Below are 21,181 nucleotides of genomic sequence, written 5' to 3'. Positions count from 1 at the left end.
TCTTACCGTAAATAAAGTGTAAGCTTTCCAATACTTGGTTTCAAGACACTATTTAGAGCAGAAAAATATAAATAAACAAAAAAATGTTATTTAAAAAAGCTGTGACCATATGGCACACAAATTGCCCACAATAAATGTGAACAAAATATGCTACTGAGATAATGAAGCCAAGGCTAGGTTCACGAGGTTATTTTTCTATATATGTATGTTAGTAAAAAAGTAAAATATATACATAATAAATAATATAACTCAATAGTTAGTTAGGAATTTTCAGTGTAGTACTATGCAGGGGTCAACTTGTCTATAATTCTTGTTACTCAAGTAATAATTTCTTTCTTTAATGTCCTAAAAAGAAAATCTTACTTTAAATACGGCTTTTAAAATATTCCTAACAAAAAAAAAAAAGTACATATAAATAGAATAACAAGACTGTTATCAACAAAAAGAAGTAAAAGGAATGCCGCTAGCTACTTCTTTTTAAAAATTGACGTCAGTTTTAAGTGTCGTGACATGTCCTCTTCAAGATATGTGTACATATCTGACAGTAGTGTTAGTTTATGGAAACAAAAAAACAATCACCCTAGATGTCAAAACTGAAACATCTGCAGTGCTTAAGGTAAAAACTAGCTTCTGGTATATAACATGTTTTAGGAGTCTATCTAGAGTTAAAATTAATTGAAAAACTGAACTTTCACTGAAACAACCATTTTATGAAAATATTATCAACAAAAATTTGCCGCCTTCAAGAGAGAACTGAATAAAATAAAATAAATCGAATTCTATAACTCGTGGTTGTAGGATTTTGCATGCAGGAACTTCAAAGCAAAATCCAAAGAGTCTTAAATGATCTACTGTGGCTGCATTCAGTATTTATACATAGACTGTAGCCTGCAAAGTGTATAATGGAGGAAACCTTCGAAGTACCGTTCGCTTTAAGTAGCATAAGCAGCTTTTCCAAAATAAGAAGAACTCACGACATTTATTTGCTTAGGCGCCACGATGGCTGAGAGGCAAGAAGCGAGGCCTGTAAGATCTATTGTTAAATTTTATTTATAGTAAAGTACGTTTACTAGTCACCTCCGTTCTTGACACCTAAATAGGCAGCTGGGAAGTAAAGCTCGCTTAAAATTGTCATTACGTAACTTTGAAGGCATTGTTGATCTTCTAGATACTATTTATTTCTTTACAAAATCTACAGGAGCTATCAAATTCTAGGTCCAAACTTCTTTGAATCTTCAAATAAACGCTAAATGAGCTATCAGGGTCGTAATTTTCTAAGATATCCACGCGGTTCCACATTTATGCCTTTTTGTAATTAAAAGTAAACCTAGTGCTTCAAGTAGTTAACATTAAAGAATGCCAAATATAGGGTTGAGAGCCTGTCAGAACTCTGATCCTCCAATTTAGCACCAGATTGCAGGACATACTTCAGGCCACATTGGCGAGCACAGTACAAGCGTTGCCCGAGTTGGTGAGATTGAATTTCATCTTTCAGGTCACATTTCCAGCAAAGCAGTTCTCAGCTTGTCCTACGCTATGTAGTTGCTCGTCCAGTTAGTAACTACTAATTTCAAGTAAGCCATTTGTACATTTACTCTTTAAACGAAAGCTCAAAACTTTAACCCACTCACACTGTTTTCCAGAAGATTGCAAAAAAAAAAAATCGATTCTACTTACTCAATTACTTTATGATTTCTTAAAGTATCAGAATGAAATTTGTTTCGTCTTAACCATAATTTTGTTTTCTCCGTCTCTAAATAATTCGTTGCTTTGATTTATCAAGGAATAATATTTTTATGCAGCTGAACATAATATGCAACTGAGATAATGAAGCCAAGGAACGAGAATTCCAATCAAACATGCATGTAATGATATCAAGTAAAAGGAGAATATATTGATGGAGCGAAAGGTTATGATTTGTGAAAGTACTTCTTTCTAAGGTGGGGCCATTATTACATTGTTTACTTTCTATGAATAAAAAAAACAACAGTGCTCTAAAACTAAAGAAGAATGAAGTTGTTTGTAATATGTTTAATGGGATAATTAATAACTGATAGTATTTTATTACTTGTTTTAGTATTAATGGAATTACATTCAAAGTCAAAGTGTTGCAAATAAAGCGCATAAAAAAATCAAACTAAAGCATATTGAGAGTAAAAGTCCTAGCTTTTCATCGATCTATACATGCATAGGTTATTTTCTTTACTCATCAAAAACAGAAAGGACGAACAAAAGGTTCTTGACCTTGCGAAGGATAGCAGAGAATGCCTAAAAAAGAGCAGGAGTAATCTTGTGACTGGATTTCATAGTAAATACTATGAAAGACTTTCTGAATTACACGAAAGTGATGAGGTTAACAGGATGTTAATAAGATTTAACGAAATCCAAGAAAAAAAAAAATCCTAAAAGTAACAGATTCTCTTGGAAAACCTAAAAAGCAACAGTAACTAATATTAAGGATAAGAAATAGATATTTTTTATCTTAATAACCTTAAAGGATGAAACGAACTGTCAAATCTTCAGGTGTCCCTGGCATTTCTGTAATTATTTTTGCAGCAGCCTAACATCACGAATCAGCAGATTTACAAGTATAGACCAACAACGAGCAAACAAAAATCTCATACTAGCATTCTCATAAACACCCTGAGATCCAGGTTGTTCTCGGATTTCGGTCCTTACGATATCAGAGCTGAAAATACTAAAGACACCAGCCAGACATTTCAACAACATCAAGAACCCCGGATTACGAAGTGACACCACTATTAATTTAGCTCTACACCCAATCGCCAATAAAAAAAAAAAACATTCTGTTTAAAAACTGCATCATCCAATCTTAATTATTAATTTTTCAAAAACCTTATTAGCACTTAACGCCGCAAAGAATAAATAAAAAGTATCTTCAGGAAAAATTGGATTTAAAACAAAATAGTAAAATAACAATTACTAGATTTCTAGATGATAAAAAGCTTGCAAATTAACTTTCTATTGCAAGTTACAGATAAAAAAAAATTACGCAATGTTTAATTAGTATTTATTAACTATTATTTAACTACCCTATTTTTACTTCTTATTTTTAAACCAATTGAAGAACAGAAGAAACAGTTTCGCAATTTCCTCTTCTAAATTCGTAATTACTATTCGAGACAAAGTCGTCAAGCCTCATAAAATTAGGAAGTATCCTTGGCTTAATAAAGTATTCAAGTATTTGAAGCGAAAAGTTAAAATTTTAATAGTTAATAAAGAGTATCATAAAATTAATTGATATTAAAAATAAACAAATACTTGTATATAAATAGCAAGGATTTATTAAGATTCCAATTTATGTCAAAATAATTCCTACCGGACAATTTTAATAAGAAAGCTCTTTTTGACCAAACAATACGATTATGTATCTACATTTATTAAGTGTAATTTGTATAATAAAGTCTAGAATAGTTCGCCAGCAATTGGTACTGGAAGTTTTATACAATTATTTCGAGAATTATCTTACGTACCTACTGTACTAAAAATACCAAATACCATGACTGAAAGTATTTTATACATTAGAAGTAGGTTGGATCTCAGACTGATTTTCATGATTCAAGAAAAGAAAAATCTACAAAACTAAACTAGCTAGCTTCAAAATTAGAGATTCTACACTTCTGATGGAACTGACTACTCAAATATTTGCCTAATTTGGGCACAAATATAAGTGATTTAATCACTTTCCAAGGGTAATTTGAATAAGCCGAAGAGAAGTATTTGTGGGTATACTCGAATTTGAAAATTGTTAGGTTTAAAATAATTCGAAAATTCCCAGCTGGGACATATTCTATTCGGAGGAGTAATAATTGTTATCAAATGTATGTATGTATAGTTTCTAAGCATGATTTAGGAGTCACAAGATTGATAAAGACACTAAATTATTCTATTGTATTAATCCTGAACATACACACTAGGACATAAATTTCAAAACAGTGAACAAAAAGTTGAATCGATCACACAAATGTTAACAGTTCGATTAGACCATTGTTAAGAAAATGCTTGTTAATTTAAATCGCGAAAAAATAACATATTATTTCGCCTTGATAAACAGCTAAATTTTATGTGAAATCATAATTAGATAATTGAAACATCTAATAAATGGTAGCACTCATTTCTTCTAAGCTTGCAGAAGATGATTTGCATTAAACTTATTCTAGAAGCAGCCTTCTCAATAAAAGAGAAATTTTAAAGCAGTTTTCAAAAATAATAGAACACTGATAAGAGACAACAAAACAAATCAAATTTTGTAATAATATTGTAATATTTAGGAACTTACGGAGTTGAGTTCAAGAAGAAATAAAAGATGAACTGCAAACAATCACGTCTATTTACCTTAACTTTTAATGAGTAAATAATTTAACTTAAATCATTCAAAACTTGATTATTTTTTATAGAAACACTTGTCCCAAAACTAGTCAACTGTCCTCTCGAACAATTACTTAGAAGGATACTGTTCTGTTGACTACATTTCTGTTACGTTGAGTGGTTATGCGGAGAGTGGAGACAATGGCGGGGATAAGGAGGGAGATTATATGTTCGTCAGGTATCCGGTAGGTGGCACCTGTTGATAGGTAACTTTGGAAAAAATACCTTTTATTGTTTACCATTGAATTTGTTTAATCTATAATAAATGCAGAATTTCAGATAATTATTACAGATTCGTCAGTTTTTGTTACTCTTTCTCACGTTTTTCAGCTTAAAGATTTAAATTGTTGAAATTTAATTATTGCAATAATCATCTTACTAATAAAAAAAAAAGAAAGAAAATAAATAATTTGGAAATCTCTACCAGAAAAAATTATTTAAAATTTTTTAAAAGCAGCAACTATTTAAATGTATTCATTTAATACTAATAGATTTTAGTTAACAAAAAAAACTTGTAAGACTGACTTTTCAAAAATTTAAATAATAAAAAAGGCTACAGAAACTTTTAAGAATTGTAAATGTATATTTTTCTTTCAACCTTCATGTATATTTCAATAAATTATTCCAAAGATATTAAAATACCATTTTATATGTCTTGAAAGTGAGGTAAAAAATAAAATTAACATTTAAAAAAAATGAAATTGAAGACTTCTCAGGCCGTAATTAATTGTTATCTACAAAATCGATCTAAATTTGTAACTTAATCACCTCGTAGTGCTTCTGAAATTTATAAGATTTTAGCCTATAAATATTTTTTAAATAAAAAATATAACCGAAACAGCTGCTACCAGATAATTTTAAATTAGACTTAGAATAAATTATGACCTCTAGAGGTAATTAATTGCAACGTATGGTTGTTTAATCTTTGAAATGAATTGTTTTATAAAAAAATAGCAAAGTTTTTAAATAACAACGTTGAGTTGGCCTGTTTATTTGTCTACTCTACTGTCAAACAAACTATCCTAAAGATCTTATGGGACGATTTAATTAAACATACTTTGCGTTTTACTGAATTTATTAAATTGTTAGAAAAATTTCAACTAGTTCACTATTCAGAATGATTTAAAAAAATTAAAGGAGTTGCGATAAATTTCCCTAAATATCGCAATCATGTCAAACTTTCGATTTTTAGTTTTCATCTGAAATATCCATTTCGAGGTGTACGCGTCCGTAAAAGTGTTAAAAAAAAAACCCTCTCTTTGTACGTGTTTATCTTTGTCCTGTTTTGGTTTAGTATTTTCTCTGCAATTCTGAGGTAAGAAAGGACGTCATCACTTCGTAGCCGAATGTTTCGTATGTCTTGGGGATTACGATTTTTAGGATATGAAAATATGTGCGTATTTCAGTTTTTTGGAATTTAATTTCAGTCATTAATTTATAAATTTTATCCATTCATAAATTACTTGCTTGGAGAATTCATAGGGAAAAATTGGTGTATCTTTTTAATAATTTTTCTCCTAGGGCTCCTTAAGGAAAACAAAAATCCTCGTCCAAAACCAAACTCAACCCAAATCTAGACTCATCCACACACATCGTAACGGTGATCAGACAAGGTCAGATCGTCTAGCACCCCCCAACTCCTCATTTCTCGCATTAATTCAGTAGAGGTTATGATTACATCAAGTTCCTTTATACTCTCTGTTCCTAACCACAAACCTAAGCTCCCTTCTCCTTTTAAGAACATATAAATTTTTACTTACTTGAATGTATAGCGTTCTTTTACTTTAACTTTGCCAAAGCTTGATCTCCCTAACACCTTAAGGATGTTGTCTATGAGCAGAGGAAAGTTATTCTTCCAACAGAATTCCACAAGCTTCCCCTCTCATAGTTAGGTAAGACACAGCATTATCAGTTTAACAACTTCTCCACCTGCAACTAGAAAAGCTGCCATTGAATTTCTGCCACACAATTCTTCAATAACTGTTATGACCAAAGCTTTAGATGCTACAATACACGACCTAGATCTGGAAATTTCTAAAATCATAAACTTGAAACTCTACAGCTATCAACTATGTGTTAAACCTACAATTAGATTTTTACTGCTGAGAGAAAATAGCTAATCTCAGCTACCACCTCCCAAAACTTATGCACATTGTATTGAAAAAATATCAATCAACATAACCCATGAAGATCCGGCTGGTTCCTCTTCTGTTGGAGGCGCTTGTCACAAGAAACATTACTATTTGAGCTCAAGGGAGGGATTCCAAACTCTCTTTTTTATGGGATTCATCAGCAGCACTAGTTTAATTTGCCTTCCAAAGATCCATCAGTACGTAGTTAAGAGACCAAATTGATTTTAAAATATACATTCACATAAATTAAATAAAACTGCATTAGAATTCGCTTTAAGAATATTACTGTAACATTAATCCTCAACTTTAATTTGTAGAAAGAAACCTTAGAAATAATCCTCCACCTTAGTACAAATTAAATTCCAATGATTTAATTTAATTGTATATTGAATAACAATATCCAAAAGAGAAAATATTACCAATTCATGCCTATTTTTTATTTGGTTTTGCCAAAAACAGAAAATAAGACTGGAATTAAAGATATTTCTCTTCCTTTTTTCAGTTATCTACCAAAAAAGATGAATTGGGCTACAGTAAACAACGTCATTCAGTTAGGAATAAAGTGAGACCCCATAATTTGTAAAATAAACCTTTTTTAGCTTAAAATGAAAATTGGGAACAATCCTAAACAATCAAGTTGAATAATTTTAATCAGTCAACACTATTAAGATTATATTGGAGAGTTTAAATCAATATTTCCAGTTTACCTAAAGTTTGAAGGCTTACTATTTACGAAATATATTTCTTTTTATGGAAGATTTATCTTATCACTTCTTCAAATAAAACATTGGGTGTCCATCTTATGATTAAGAATAAAGAACTTCATAACTAAGTGATTCTCTTTAACGTTTATCTCAATGACTTCTTGAACCAACAGTTCCAAACATTTATTTATATATTTAAATAAATAAAAATTTTTTGGATTTAAATTATTTTTTTTGGATGGATAAAATGTCGGGGAGAAAAAACATTAAAAAATTATACTTATGAGCAGAAGGAAATAAATTAATCAAATTTAAATTTCGATAGTATTAGAAAAAAAAAATTTGTTATAATTACTGACGTTATTTTGTTGCAAATCCACAACTTCTTTTCGTAAGTTAGAGTGAAACCTAAAATTGAGAACATTTCTGAAAGAACACAAACATTGTCGAAAAAACAATCCACTATAAAGACAGCAAGACATTTGTTTACATGAAAAAATGAACATCAACGTTATCTGTTGGTAAAAAAAGTAAACTTAATATTTAATTTAACATTTTAATGCTATCTACTGGCCGATATTGCAACTAAATACCCATAACATCCAAGGGTTGATCATCTCTCCTTTTCCAGATTATTTTATTTACCTAGATTCTAACTATTTAATTTAAATTTTTTTAACAATAGTACAACAAAAAAACAATGAAAAATAGACAATTTTTAGTGAAAACTTAGAAATTAAAATTGAAAATGAACAAATAATGTGAATAACATGAATTTAGCTTTCTACAAAATTAACATTTACCTAATATATTCATAGCCAATCATAAGAAGGATAATATTAAAATAATAGTATCAAACATGGTAGAATATTTTTAAATCAAATCAAACAATTTTTACATGTTTCGAAAACAAAAAATTATTTTCAATTAGAAAAAGAAAGAAAAGCTAGAAACCTGAAGCAAGTTACACCGATAGTGTAACAACGAAAATCGATGAAAATATAAGGAAATCAGAGCTAGTTAGGCCAGAGAAATAGTGTTTTGAAAACCAGAATTCCGAGTAGCCCTGTTTGTTATAACTGGGACGATCTCTTTCTGTTAATTCATAATCAAAAGCGATGGAAATATAGGAAAAATGGAGCTAGTTTAGTCAGGGAAATAGATATTTCCGTCAATGATAACCAGAATTCAGAGTAGCCCTGTTTGTTACAACTAGAAATTAGAGCTAGTTTAGTAGAATTTCAAATTCAACTTTCGTCCTCTATGTAAAGAGAATTTCTTATTTTGAATGATTTTTTCATCTTATATACTTCCAAAAAAGGTCTACCACAGTTGTACGAACAACCTTTGGCCAGGAAATAGAATGGAGAGGATGGAAAATTCACTTTTCGGCCTCAAAGTAAAGAGAATTTCTTATTTTGAATGCTTTTTTCATCTTATATACTTCCAAAAAAGGTCTACCACAGTTGTACGAACAACCTTTGGCCAGGAAATAGAATGGAGAGGATGGAAAATTCACTTTTCGGCCTCAAAGTAAAGAGAATTTCTTATTTTGAACGCTTTTTTCATCTTATATACTTCCAAAAAAGGTCTACCACAGTTGTACGAACAACCTTTGGCCAGGAAATAGAATAGAGAGGTTGGAAAATTCACTTCTCGTCTTCAAAGTAAAGAGTATTTCTTATTTTGAATGCTTTTTTCATCTTATATACTTCCAAAAAAGGTCTACCACAGTTGTAAGAACAACCTTTGGCCAGGAAATAGAATGGAGAGGATGGAAAATTCACTTTTCGGCCTCAAAGTAAAGAGTATTTCTTATTTTGAATGCTTTTTTCATCTTATATACTTCCAAAAAAGGTCTACCACAGTTGTACGAACAACCTTTGGCCAGGAAATAGAATGGAGAGGATGGAAAATTCACTTTTCGGCCTCAAAGTAAAGAGTATTTCTTATTTTGAATGCTTTTTTCATCTTATATACTTCCAAAAAAGGTCTACCACAGTTGTACGAACAACCTTTGGCCAGGAAATAGAATGGAGAGGATGGAAAATTCACTTTTCGGCCTCAAAGTAAAGAGTATTTCTTATTTTGAATGCTTTTTTCATCTTATATACTTCCAAAAAAGGTCTACCACAGTTGTACGAACAACCTTTGGCCAGGAAATAGAATGGAGAGGATGGAAAATTCACTTTTCGGCCTCAAAGTAAAGAGAATTTCTTATTTTGAATGCTTTTTTCATCTTATATACTTCCAAAAAAGGTCTACCACAGTTGTACGAACAACCTTTGGCCAGGAAATAGAATAGAGAGGTTGGAAAATTCACTTCTCGTCTTCAAAGTAAAGAGTATTTCTTATTTTGAATGCTTTTTTCATCTTATATACTTCCAAAAAAGGTCTACCACAGTTGTACGAACAACCTTTGGCCAGGAAATAGAATGGAGAGGATGGAAAATTCACTTTTCGGCCTCAAAGTAAAGAGTATTTCTTATTTTGAATGCTTTTTTCATCTTATATACTTCCAAAAAAGGTCTACCACAGTTGTACGAACAACCTTTGGCCAGGAAATAGAATGGAGAGGATGGAAAATTCACTTTTCGGCCTCAAAGTAAAGAGTATTTCTTATTTTGAATGCTTTTTTCATCTTATATACTTCCAAAAAAGGTCTACCACAGTTGTACGAACAACCTTTGGCCAGGAAATAGAATGGAGAGGATGGAAAATTCACTTTTCGGCCTCAAAGTAAAGAGTATTTCTTATTTTGAATGCTTTTTTCATCTTATATACTTCCAAAAAAGGTCTACCACAGTTGTACGAACAACCTTTGGCCAGGAAATAGAATGGAGAGGATGGAAAATTAACTTTTCGGCCTCAAAGTAAAGAGTATTTCTTATTTTGAATGCTTTTTTCATCTTATATACTTCCAAAAAAGGTCTACCACAGTTGTACGAACAACCTTTGGCCAGGAAATAGAATAGAGAGGATGGAAAATTCACTTTTCGGCCTCAAAGTAAAGAGTATTTCTTATTTTGAATGCTTTTTTCATCTTATATACTTCCAAAAAAGGTCTACCACAGTTGTACGAACAACCTTTGGCCAGGAAATAGAATGGAGAGGATGGAAAATTCACTTTTCGGCCTCAAAGTAAAGAGTATTTCTTATTTTGAATGCTTTTTTCATCTTATATACTTCCAAAAAAGGTGTACCACAGTTGTACGAACAACCTTTGGCCAGGAAATAGAATGGAGAGGTTGGAAAATTCACTTTTCGTCTTCAAAGTAAAGAGTATTTCTTATTTTGAATGCTTTTTTCATCTTATATACTTCCAAAAAAGGTCTACCACAGTTGTACGAACAACCTTTGGCCAGGAAATAGAATGGAGAGGTTGGAAAATTCACTTTTCGTCTTCAAAGTAAAGAGTATTTGTTATTTTGAATGCTTTTTTCATCTTATATACTTCCAAAAAAGGTCTACCACAGTTGTACGAACAACCTTTGGCCAGGAAATAGAATGGAGAGGTTGGAAAATTCACTTTTCGGCCTCAAAGTAAAGAGAATTTGTTATTTTGAATGATTTTTTCATCTTATATACTTCCAAAAAAGGTCTACCACAGTTGTACGAACAACCTTTGGCCAGGAAATAGAATGGAGAGGTTGGAAAATTCACTTTTCGGCCTCAAAGTAAAGAGTATTTCTTATTTTGAATGCTTTTTTCATCTTATATACTTCCAAAAAAGGTCTACCACAGTTGTACGAACAACCTTTGGCCAGGAAATAGAATGGAGAGGTTGGAAAATTCACTTTTCGGCCTCAAAGTAAAGAGAATTTGTTATTTTGAATGCTTTTTTCATCTTATATACTTCCAAAAAAGGTCTACCACAGTTGTACGAACAACCTTTGGCCAGGAAATAGAATGGAGAGGTTGGAAAATTCACTTTTCGTCTTCAAAGTAAAGAGTATTTCTTATTTTGAATGCTTTTTTCATCTTATATACTTCCAAAAAAGGTCTACCACAGTTGTACGAACAACCTTTGGCCAGGAAATAGAATGGAGAGGATGGAAAATTCACTTTTCGTCTTCAAAGTAAAGAGTATTTCTTATTTTGAATGCTTTTTTCATCTTATATACTTCCAAAAAAGGTCTACCACAGTTGTACGAACAACCTTTGGCCAGGAAATAGAATGGAGAGGTTGGAAAATTCACTTTTCGTCTTCAAAGTAAAGAGTATTTCTTATTTTGAATGCTTTTTTCATCTTATATACTTCCAAAAAAGGTCTACCACAGTTGTACGAACAACCTTTGGCCAGGAAATAGAATGGAGAGGTTGGAAAATTCACTTTTCGTCTTCAAAGTAAAGAGTATTTCTTATTTTGAATGCTTTTTTCATCTTATATACTTCCAAAAAAGGTCTACCACAGTTGTACGAACAACCTTTGGCCAGGAAATAGAATGGAGAGGTTGGAAAATTCACTTCTCGTCTTCAAAGTAAAGAGTATTTCTTATTTTGAATGCTTTTTTCATCTTATATACTTCCAAAAAAGGTCTACCACAGTTGTACGAACAACCTTTGGCCAGGAAATAGAATGGAGAGGATGGAAAATTCACTTTTCGGCCTCAAAGTAAAGAGTATTTCTTATTTTGAATGCTTTTTTCATCTTATATACTTCCAAAAAAGGTCTACCACAGTTGTACGAACAACCTTTGGCCAGGAAATAGAATGGAGAGGTTGGAAAATTCACTTTTCGTCTTCAAAGTAAAGAGTATTTGTTATTTTGAATGCTTTTTTCATCTTATATACTTCCAAAAAAGGTCTACCACAGTTGTACGAACAACCTTTGGCCAGGAAATAGAATGGAGAGGTTGGAAAATTCACTTTTCGTCTTCAAAGTAAAGAGTATTTCTAATTTTGAATGCTTTTTTCATCTTATATACTTCCAAAAAAGGTCTACCACAGTTGTACGAACAACCTTTGGCCAGGAAATAGAATGGAGAGGATGGAAAATTCACTTTTCGTCTTCAAAGTAAAGAGTATTTCTTATTTTGAATGCTTTTTTCATCTTATATACTTCCAAAAAAGGTCTACCACAGTTGTACGAACAACCTTTGGCCAGGAAATAGAATGGAGAGGTTGGAAAATTCACTTTTCGGCCTCAAAGTAAAGAGTATTTCTTATTTTGAATGCTTTTTTCATCTTATATACTTCCAAAAAAGGTCTACCACAGTTGTACGAACAACCTTTGGCCAGGAAATAGAATGGAGAGGATGGAAAATTCACTTTTCGTCTTCAAAGTAAAGAGTATTTCTTATTTTGAATGCTTTTTTCATCTTATATACTTCCAAAAAAGGTCTACCACAGTTGTACGAACAACCTTTGGCCAGGAAATAGAATGGAGAGGTTGGAAAATTCACTTTTCGTCTTCAAAGTAAAGAGTATTTCTTATTTTGAATGCTTTTTTCATCTTATATACTTCCAAAAAAGGTCTACCACAGTTGTACGAACAACCTTTGGCCAGGAAATAGAATGGAGAGGATGGAAAATTCACTTTTCGGCCTCAAAGTAAAGAGAATTTCTTATTTTGAATGCTTTTTTCATCTTATATACTTCCAAAAAAGGTCTACCACAGTTGTACGAACAACCTTTGGCCAGGAAATAGAATGGAGAGGTTGGAAAATTCACTTTTCGTCTTCAAAGTAAAGAGTATTTCTTATTTTGAATGCTTTTTTCATCTTATATACTTCCAAAAAAGGTCTACCACAGTTGTACGAACAACCTTTGGCCAGGAAATAGAATGGAGAGGTTGGAAAATTCACTTTTCGTCTTCAAAGTAAAGAGTATTTCTTATTTTGAATGCTTTTTTCATCTTATATACTTCCAAAAAAGGTCTACCACAGTTGTACGAACAACCTTTGGCCAGGAAATAGAATGGAGAGGATGGAAAATTCACTTTTCGGCCTCAAAGTAAAGAGAATTTCTTATTTTGAATGCTTTTTTCATCTTATATACTTCCAAAAAAGGTCTACCACAGTTGTACGAACAACCTTTGGCCAGGAAATAGAATGGAGAGGTTGGAAAATTCACTTTTCGTCTTCAAAGTAAAGAGTATTTCTTATTTTGAATGCTTTTTTCATCTTATATACTTCCAAAAAAGGTCTACCACAGTTGTACGAACAACCTTTGGCCAGGAAATAGAATGGAGAGGATGGAAAATTCACTTTTCGGCCTCAAAGTAAAGAGAATTTCTTATTTTGAATGCTTTTTTCATCTTATATACTTCCAAAAAAGGTCTACCACAGTTGTACGAACAACCTTTGGCCAGGAAATAGAATGGAGAGGTTGGAAAATTCACTTTTCGTCTTCAAAGTAAAGAGTATTTCTTATTTTGAATGCTTTTTTCATCTTATATACTTCCAAAAAAGGTCTACCACAGTTGTACGAACAACCTTTGGCCAGGAAATAGAATGGAGAGGTTGGAAAATTCACTTTTCGTCTTCAAAGTAAAGAGTATTTCTTATTTTGAATGCTTTTTTCATCTTATATACTTCCAAAAAAGGTCTACCACAGTTGTACGAACAACCTTTGGCCAGGAAATAGAATGGAGAGGTTGGAAAATTCACTTTTCGTCTTCAAAGTAAAGAGTATTTCTTATTTTGAATGCTTTTTTCATCTTATATACTTCCAAAAAAGGTCTACCACAGTTGTACGAACAACCTTTGGCCAGGAAATAGAATGGAGAGGATGGAAAATTCACTTTTCGTCTTCAAAGTAAAGAGTATTTCTTATTTTGAATGCTTTTTTCATCTTATATACTTCCAAAAAAGGTCTACCACAGTTGTACGAACAACCTTTGGCCAGGAAATAGAATGGAGAGGATGGAAAATTCACTTTTCGTCTTCAAAGTAAAGAGTATTTCTTATTTTGAATGCTTTTTTCATCTTATATACTTCCAAAAAAGGTCTACCACAGTTGTACGAACAACCTTTGGCCAGGAAATAGAATGGAGAGGTTGGAAAATTCACTTTTCGTCTTCAAAGTAAAGAGTATTTCTTATTTTGAATGCTTTTTTCATCTTATATACTTCCAAAAAAGGTCTACCACAGTTGTACGAACAACTTTTGGCCAGGAAATAGAATGGAGAGGATGGAAAATTCACTTTTCTTCTTCAAAGTAAAGAGTATTTCTTATTTTGAATGCTTTTTTCATCTTATATACTTCCAAAAAAGGTCTACCACAGTTGTACGAACAACCTTTGGCCAGGAAATAGAATGGAGAGGTTGGAAAATTCACTTTTCGGCCTCAAAGTAAAGAGTATTTCTTATTTTGAATGCTTTTTTCATCTTATATACTTCCAAAAAAGGTCTACCACAGTTGTACGAACAACCTTTGGCCAGGAAATAGAATGGAGAGGTTGGAAAATTCACTTTTCGTCTTCAAAGTAAAGAGTATTTCTTATTTTGAATGCTTTTTTCATCTTATATACTTCCAAAAAAGGTCTACCACAGTTGTACGAACAACCTTTGGCCAGGAAATAGAATGGAGAGGTTGGAAAATTCACTTTTCGTCTTCAAAGTAAAGAGTATTTGTTATTTTGAATGCTTTTTTCATCTTATATACTTCCAAAAAAGGTCTACCACAGTTGTACGAACAACCTTTGGCCAGGAAATAGAATGGAGAGGTTGGAAAATTCACTTTTCGGCCTCAAAGTAAAGAGAATTTGTTATTTTGAATGCTTTTTTCATCTTATATACTTCCAAAAAAGGTCTACCACAGTTGTACGAACAACCTTTGGCCAGGAAATAGAATGGAGAGGTTGGAAAATTCACTTTTCGGCCTCAAAGTAAAGAGTATTTCTTATTTTGAATGCTTTTTTCATCTTATATACTTCCAAAAAAGGTCTACCACAGTTGTACGAACAACCTTTGGCCAGGAAATAGAATGGAGAGGTTGGAAAATTCACTTTTCGGCCTCAAAGTAAAGAGAATTTGTTATTTTGAATGCTTTTTTCATCTTATATACTTCCAAAAACGGTCTACCACAGTTGTACGAACAACCTTTGGCCAGGAAATAGAATGGAGAGGTTGGAAAATTCACTTTTCGTCTTCAAAGTAAAGAGTATTTCTTATTTTGAATGCTTTTTTCATCTTATATACTTCCAAAAAAGGTCTACCACAGTTGTACGAACAACCTTTGGCCAGGAAATAGAATGGAGAGGATGGAAAATTCACTTTTCGTCTTCAAAGTAAAGAGTATTTCTTATTTTGAATGCTTTTTTCATCTTATATACTTCCAAAAAAGGTCTACCACAGTTGTACGAACAACCTTTGGCCAGGAAATAGAATGGAGAGGTTGGAAAATTCACTTTTCGTCTTCAAAGTAAAGAGTATTTCTTATTTTGAATGCTTTTTTCATCTTATATACTTCCAAAAAAGGTCTACCACAGTTGTACGAACAACCTTTGGCCAGGAAATAGAATGGAGAGGTTGGAAAATTCACTTTTCGTCTTCAAAGTAAAGAGTATTTCTTATTTTGAATGCTTTTTTCATCTTATATACTTCCAAAAAAGGTCTACCACAGTTGTACGAACAACCTTTGGCCAGGAAATAGAATGGAGAGGTTGGAAAATTCACTTTTCGTCTTCAAAGTAAAGAGTATTTCTTATTTTGAATGCTTTTTTCATCTTATATACTTCCAAAAAAGGTCTACCACAGTTGTACGAACAACCTTTGGCCAGGAAATAGAATGGAGAGGATGGAAAATTCACTTTTCGTCTTCAAAGTAAAGAGTATTTCTTATTTTGAATGCTTTTTTCATCTTATATACTTCCAAAAAAGGTCTACCACAGTTGTACGAACAACCTTTGGCCAGGAAATAGAATGGAGAGGTTGGAAAATTCACTTTTCGGCCTCAAAGTAAAGAGTATTTCTTATTTTGAATGCTTTTTTCATCTTATATACTTCCAAAAAAGGTCTACCACAGTTGTACGAACAACCTTTGGCCAGGAAATAGAATGGAGAGGATGGAAAATTCACTTTTCGTCTTCAAAGTAAAGAGTATTTCTTATTTTGAATGCTTTTTTCATCTTATATACTTCCAAAAAAGGTCTACCACAGTTGTACGAACAACCTTTGGCCAGGAAATAGAATGGAGAGGTTGGAAAATTCACTTTTCGTCTTCAAAGTAAAGAGTATTTCTTATTTTGAATGCTTTTTTCATCTTATATACTTCCAAAAAAGGTCTACCACAGTTGTACGAACAACCTTTGGCCAGGAAATAGAATGGAGAGGATGGAAAATTCACTTTTCGGCCTCAAAGTAAAGAGAATTTCTTATTTTGAATGCTTTTTTCATCTTATATACTTCCAAAAAAGGTCTACCACAGTTGTACGAACAACCTTTGGCCAGGAAATAGAATGGAGAGGTTGGAAAATTCACTTTTCGTCTTCAAAGTAAAGAGTATTTCTTATTTTGAATGCTTTTTTCATCTTATATACTTCCAAAAAAGGTCTACCACAGTTGTACGAACAACCTTTGGCCAGGAAATAGAATGGAGAGGTTGGAAAATTCACTTTTCGTCTTCAAAGTAAAGAGTATTTCTTATTTTGAATGCTTTTTTCATCTTATATACTTCCAAAAAAGGTCTACCACAGTTGTACGAACAACCTTTGGCCAGGAAATAGAATGGAGAGGATGGAAAATTCACTTTTCGGCCTCAAAGTAAAGAGAATTTCTTATTTTGAATGCTTTTTTCATCTTATATACTTCCAAAAAAGGTCTACCACAGTTGTACGAACAACCTTTGGCCAGGAAATAGAATGGAGAGGTTGGAAAATTCACTTTTCGTCTTCAAAGTAAAGAGTATTTCTTATTTTGAATGCTTTTTTCATCTTATATACTTCCAAAAAAGGTCTACCACAGTTGTACGAACAACCTTTGGCCAGGAAATAGAATGGAGAGGATGGAAAATTCACTTTTCGGCCTCAAAGTAAAGAGAATTTCTTATTTTGAATGCTTTTTTCATCTTATATACTTCCAAAAAAGGTCTACCACAGTTGTACGAACAACCTTTGGCCAGGAAATAGAATGGAGAGGTTGGAAAATTCACTTTTCGTCTTCAAAGTAAAGAGTATTTCTTATTTTGAATGCTTTTTTCATCTTATATACTTCCAAAAAAGGTCTACCACAGTTGTACGAACAACCTTTGGCCAGGAAATAGAATGGAGAGGATGGAAAATTCACTTTTCGTCTTCAAAGTAAAGAGTATTTCTTATTTTGAATGCTTTTTTCATCTTATATACTTCCAAAAAAGGTCTACCACAGTTGTACGAACAACCTTTGGCCAGGAAATAGAATGGAGAGGATGGAAAATTCACTTTTCGTCTTCAAAGTAAAGAGTATTTCTTATTTTGAATGCTTTTTTCATCTTATATACTTCCAAAAAAGGTCTACCACAGTTGTACGAACAACCTTTGGCCAGGAAATAGAATGGAGAGGTTGGAAAATTCACTTTTCGTCTTCAAAGTAAAGAGTATTTCTTATTTTGAATGCTTTTTTCATCTTATATACTTCCAAAAAAGGTCTACCACAGTTGTACGAACAACCTTTGGCCAGGAAATAGAATGGAGAGGATGGAAAATTCACTTTTCGTCTTCAAAGTAAAGAGTATTTCTTATTTTGAATGCTTTTTTCATCTTATATACTTCCAAAAAAGGTCTACCACAGTTGTACGAACAACCTTTGGCCAGGAAATAGAATGGAGAGGTTGGAAAATTCACTTTTCGTCTTCAAAGTAAAGAGTATTTCTTATTTTGAATGCTTTTTTCATCTTATATACTTCCAAAAAAGGTCTACCACAGTTGTACGAACAACCTTTGGCCAGGAAATAGAATGGAGAGGTTGGAAAATTCACTTTTCGTCTTCAAAGTAAAGAGTATTTCTTATTTTGAATGCTTTTTTCATCTTATATACTTCCAAAAAAGGTCTACCACAGTTGTACGAACAACCTTTGGCCAGGAAATAGAATGGAGAGGTTGGAAAATTCACTTTTCGTCTTCAAAGTAAAGAGTATTTCTTATTTTGAATGCTTTTTTCATCTTATATACTTCCAAAAAAGGTCTACCACAGTTGTACGAACAACCTTTGGCCAGGAAATAGAATGGAGAGGTTGGAAAATTCACTTTTCGTCTTCAAAGTAAAGAGTATTTCTTATTTTGAATGCTTTTTTCATCTTATATACTTCCAAAAAAGGTCTACCACAGTTGTACGAACAACCTTTGGCCAGGAAATAGAATGGAGAGGTTGGAAAATTCACTTTTCGTCTTCAAAGTAAAGAGTATTTCTTATTTTGAATGCTTTTTTCATCTTATATACTTCCAAAAAAGGTCTACCACAGTTGTACGAACAACCTTTGGCCAGGAAATAGAATGGAGAGGTTGGAAAATTCACTTTTCGTCTTCAAAGTAAAGAGAATTTCTTATTTTGAATGCTTTTTTCATCTTATATACTTCCAAAAAAGGTCTACCACAGTTGTACGAACAACCTTTGGCCAGGAAATAGAATGGAGAGGATGGAAAATTCACTTTTCGTCTTCAAAGTAAAGAGTATTTCTTATTTTGAATGCTTTTTTCATCTTATATACTTCCAAAAAAGGTCTACCACAGTTGTACGAACAACCTTTGGCCAGGAAATAGAATGGAGAGGTTGGAAAATTCACTTTTCGGCCTCAAAGTAAAGAGAATTTGTTATTTTGAATGCTTTTTTCATCTTATATACTTCCAAAAAAGGTCTACCACAGTTGTACGAACAACCTTTGGCCAGGAAATAGAATGGAGAGGATGGAAAATTCACTTTTCGGCCTCAAAGTAAAGAGTATTTCTTATTTTGAATGCTTTTTTCATCTTATATACTTCCAAAAAAGGTCTACCACAGTTGTACGAACAACCTTTGGCCAGGAAATAGAATGGAGAGGTTGGAAAATTCACTTTTCGTCTTCAAAGTAAAGAGTATTTGTTATTTTGAATGCTTTTTTCATCTTATATACTTCCAAAAAAGGTCTACCACAGTTGTACGAACAACCTTTGGCCAGGAAATAGAATGGAGAGGTTGGAAAATTCACTTTTCGGCCTCAAAGTAAAGAGAATTTGTTATTTTGAATGCTTTTTTCATCTTATATACTTCCAAAAAAGGTCTACCACAGTTGTACGAACAACCTTTGGCCAGGAAATAGAATGGAGAGGTTGGAAAATTCACTTTTCGTCTTCAAAGTAAAGAGTATTTGTTATTTTGAATGCTTTTTTTCATCTTATATACTTCCAAAAAAGGTCTACCACAGTTGTACGAACAACCTTTGGCCAGGAAATAGAATGGAGAGGTTGGAAAATTCACTTTTCGGCCTCAAAGTAAAGAGAATTTGTTATTTTGAATGCTTTTTTCATCTTATATACTTCCAAAAAAGGTCTACCACAGTTGTACGAACAACCTTTGGCCAGGAAATAGAATGGAGAGGTTGGAAAATTCACTTTTCGGCCTCAAAGTAAAGAGAATTTGTTATTTTGAATGCTTTTTTCATCTTATATACTTCCAAAAAAGGTCTACCACAGTTGTACGAACAACCTTTGGCCAGGAAATAGAATGGAGAGGTTGGAAAATTCACTTTTCGGCCTCAAAGTAAAGAGAATTTGTTATTTTGAATGCTTTTTTCATCTTATATACTTCCAAAAAAGGTCTACCACAGTTGTACGAACAACCTTTGGCCAGGAAATAGAATGGAGAGGTTGGAAAATTCACTTTTCGGCCTCAAAGTAAAGAGTATTTCTTATTTTGAATGCTTTTTTCATCTTATATACTTCCAAAAAAGGTCTACCACAGTTGTACGAACAACCTTTGGCCAGGAAATAGAATGGAGAGGTTGGAAAATTCACTTTCGGCCTCAAAGTAAAGAGTATTTCTTATTTTGAATGCTTTTTTCATCTTATATACTTCCAAAAAAGGTCTACCACAGTTGTACGAACAACCTTTGGCCAGGAAATAGAATGGAGAGGTTGGAAAATTCACTTTTCGGCCTCAAAGTAAAGAGAATTTGTTATTTTGAATGCTTTTTTCATCTTATATACTTCCAAAAAAGGTCTACCACAGTTGTACGAACAACCTTTGGCCAGGAAATAGAATGGAGAGGTTGGAAAATTCACTTTTCGGCCTCAAAGTAAAGAGTATTTCTTATTTTGAATGCTTTTTTCATCTTATATACTTCCAAAAAAGGTCTACCACAGTTGTACGAACAACCTTTGGCCAGGAAATAGAATGGAGAGGTTGGAAAATTCACTTTTCGGCCTCAAAGTAAAGAGTATTTCTTATTTTGAATGCTTTTTTCATCTTATATACTTCCAAAAAAGGTCTACCACAGTTGTACGAACAACCTTTGGCCAGGAAATAGAATGGAGAGGTTGGAAAATTCACTTTTCGGCCTCAAAGTAAAGAGAATTTGTTATTTTGAATGCTTTTTTCATCTTATATACTTCCAAAAAAGGTCTACCACAGTTGTACGAACAACCTTTGGCCAGGAAATAGAATGGAGAGGTTGGAAAATTCACTTTTCGGCCTCAAAGTAAAGAGAATTTGTTATTTTGAATGCTTTTTTCATCTTATATACTTCCAAAAAAGGTCTACCACAGTTGTACGAACAACCTTTGGCCAGGAAATAGAATGGAGAGGTTGGAAAATTCACTTTTCGGCCTCAAAGTAAAGAGTATTTCTTATTTTGAATGCTTTTTTCATCTTATATACTTCCAAAAAAGGTCTACCACAGTTGTACGAACAACCTTTGGCCAGGAAATAGAATGGAGAGGTTGGAAAATTCACTTTTCGGCCTCAAAGTAAAGAGTATTTCTTATTTTGAATGCTTTTTTCATCTTATATACTTCCAAAAAAGGTCTACCACAGTTGTACGAACAACCTTTGGCCAGGAAAT

General features: G+C 32.5%; 1 protein-coding gene across 4 annotated transcripts in view; it reads right to left on the bottom strand.

Annotated features, from left to right (window-relative positions):
* Positions 1-4,509, bottom strand: part of LOC141453200 (echinoderm microtubule-associated protein-like 2) — an 88,284-nt gene extending 83,775 nt beyond the window's left edge. For 3 of the 4 annotated variants that reach the window (XM_074126109.1, XM_074126103.1, XM_074126107.1), the window contains exon 1: positions 4,301-4,508. The gene's annotated coding sequence lies outside the window, so the exon portion shown is untranslated. Of the gene's footprint in view, positions 1-4,300 lie in introns of all 4 variants that reach the window. The other variant, XM_074126113.1, reaches the window with a different exon arrangement.
* Positions 4,510-21,181: the final 16,672 nt, after the last annotated feature.

The sequence above is a fragment of the Rhodnius prolixus genome, unplaced genomic scaffold, assembly GCF_049639745.1.
Source record: "Rhodnius prolixus isolate KJV_2025 unplaced genomic scaffold, Rpr scaffold_3, whole genome shotgun sequence".
Classification (NCBI taxonomy): domain Eukaryota; kingdom Metazoa; phylum Arthropoda; class Insecta; order Hemiptera; family Reduviidae; genus Rhodnius; species Rhodnius prolixus.
This window is presented reverse-complemented; position numbering and strand designations above follow the sequence as displayed.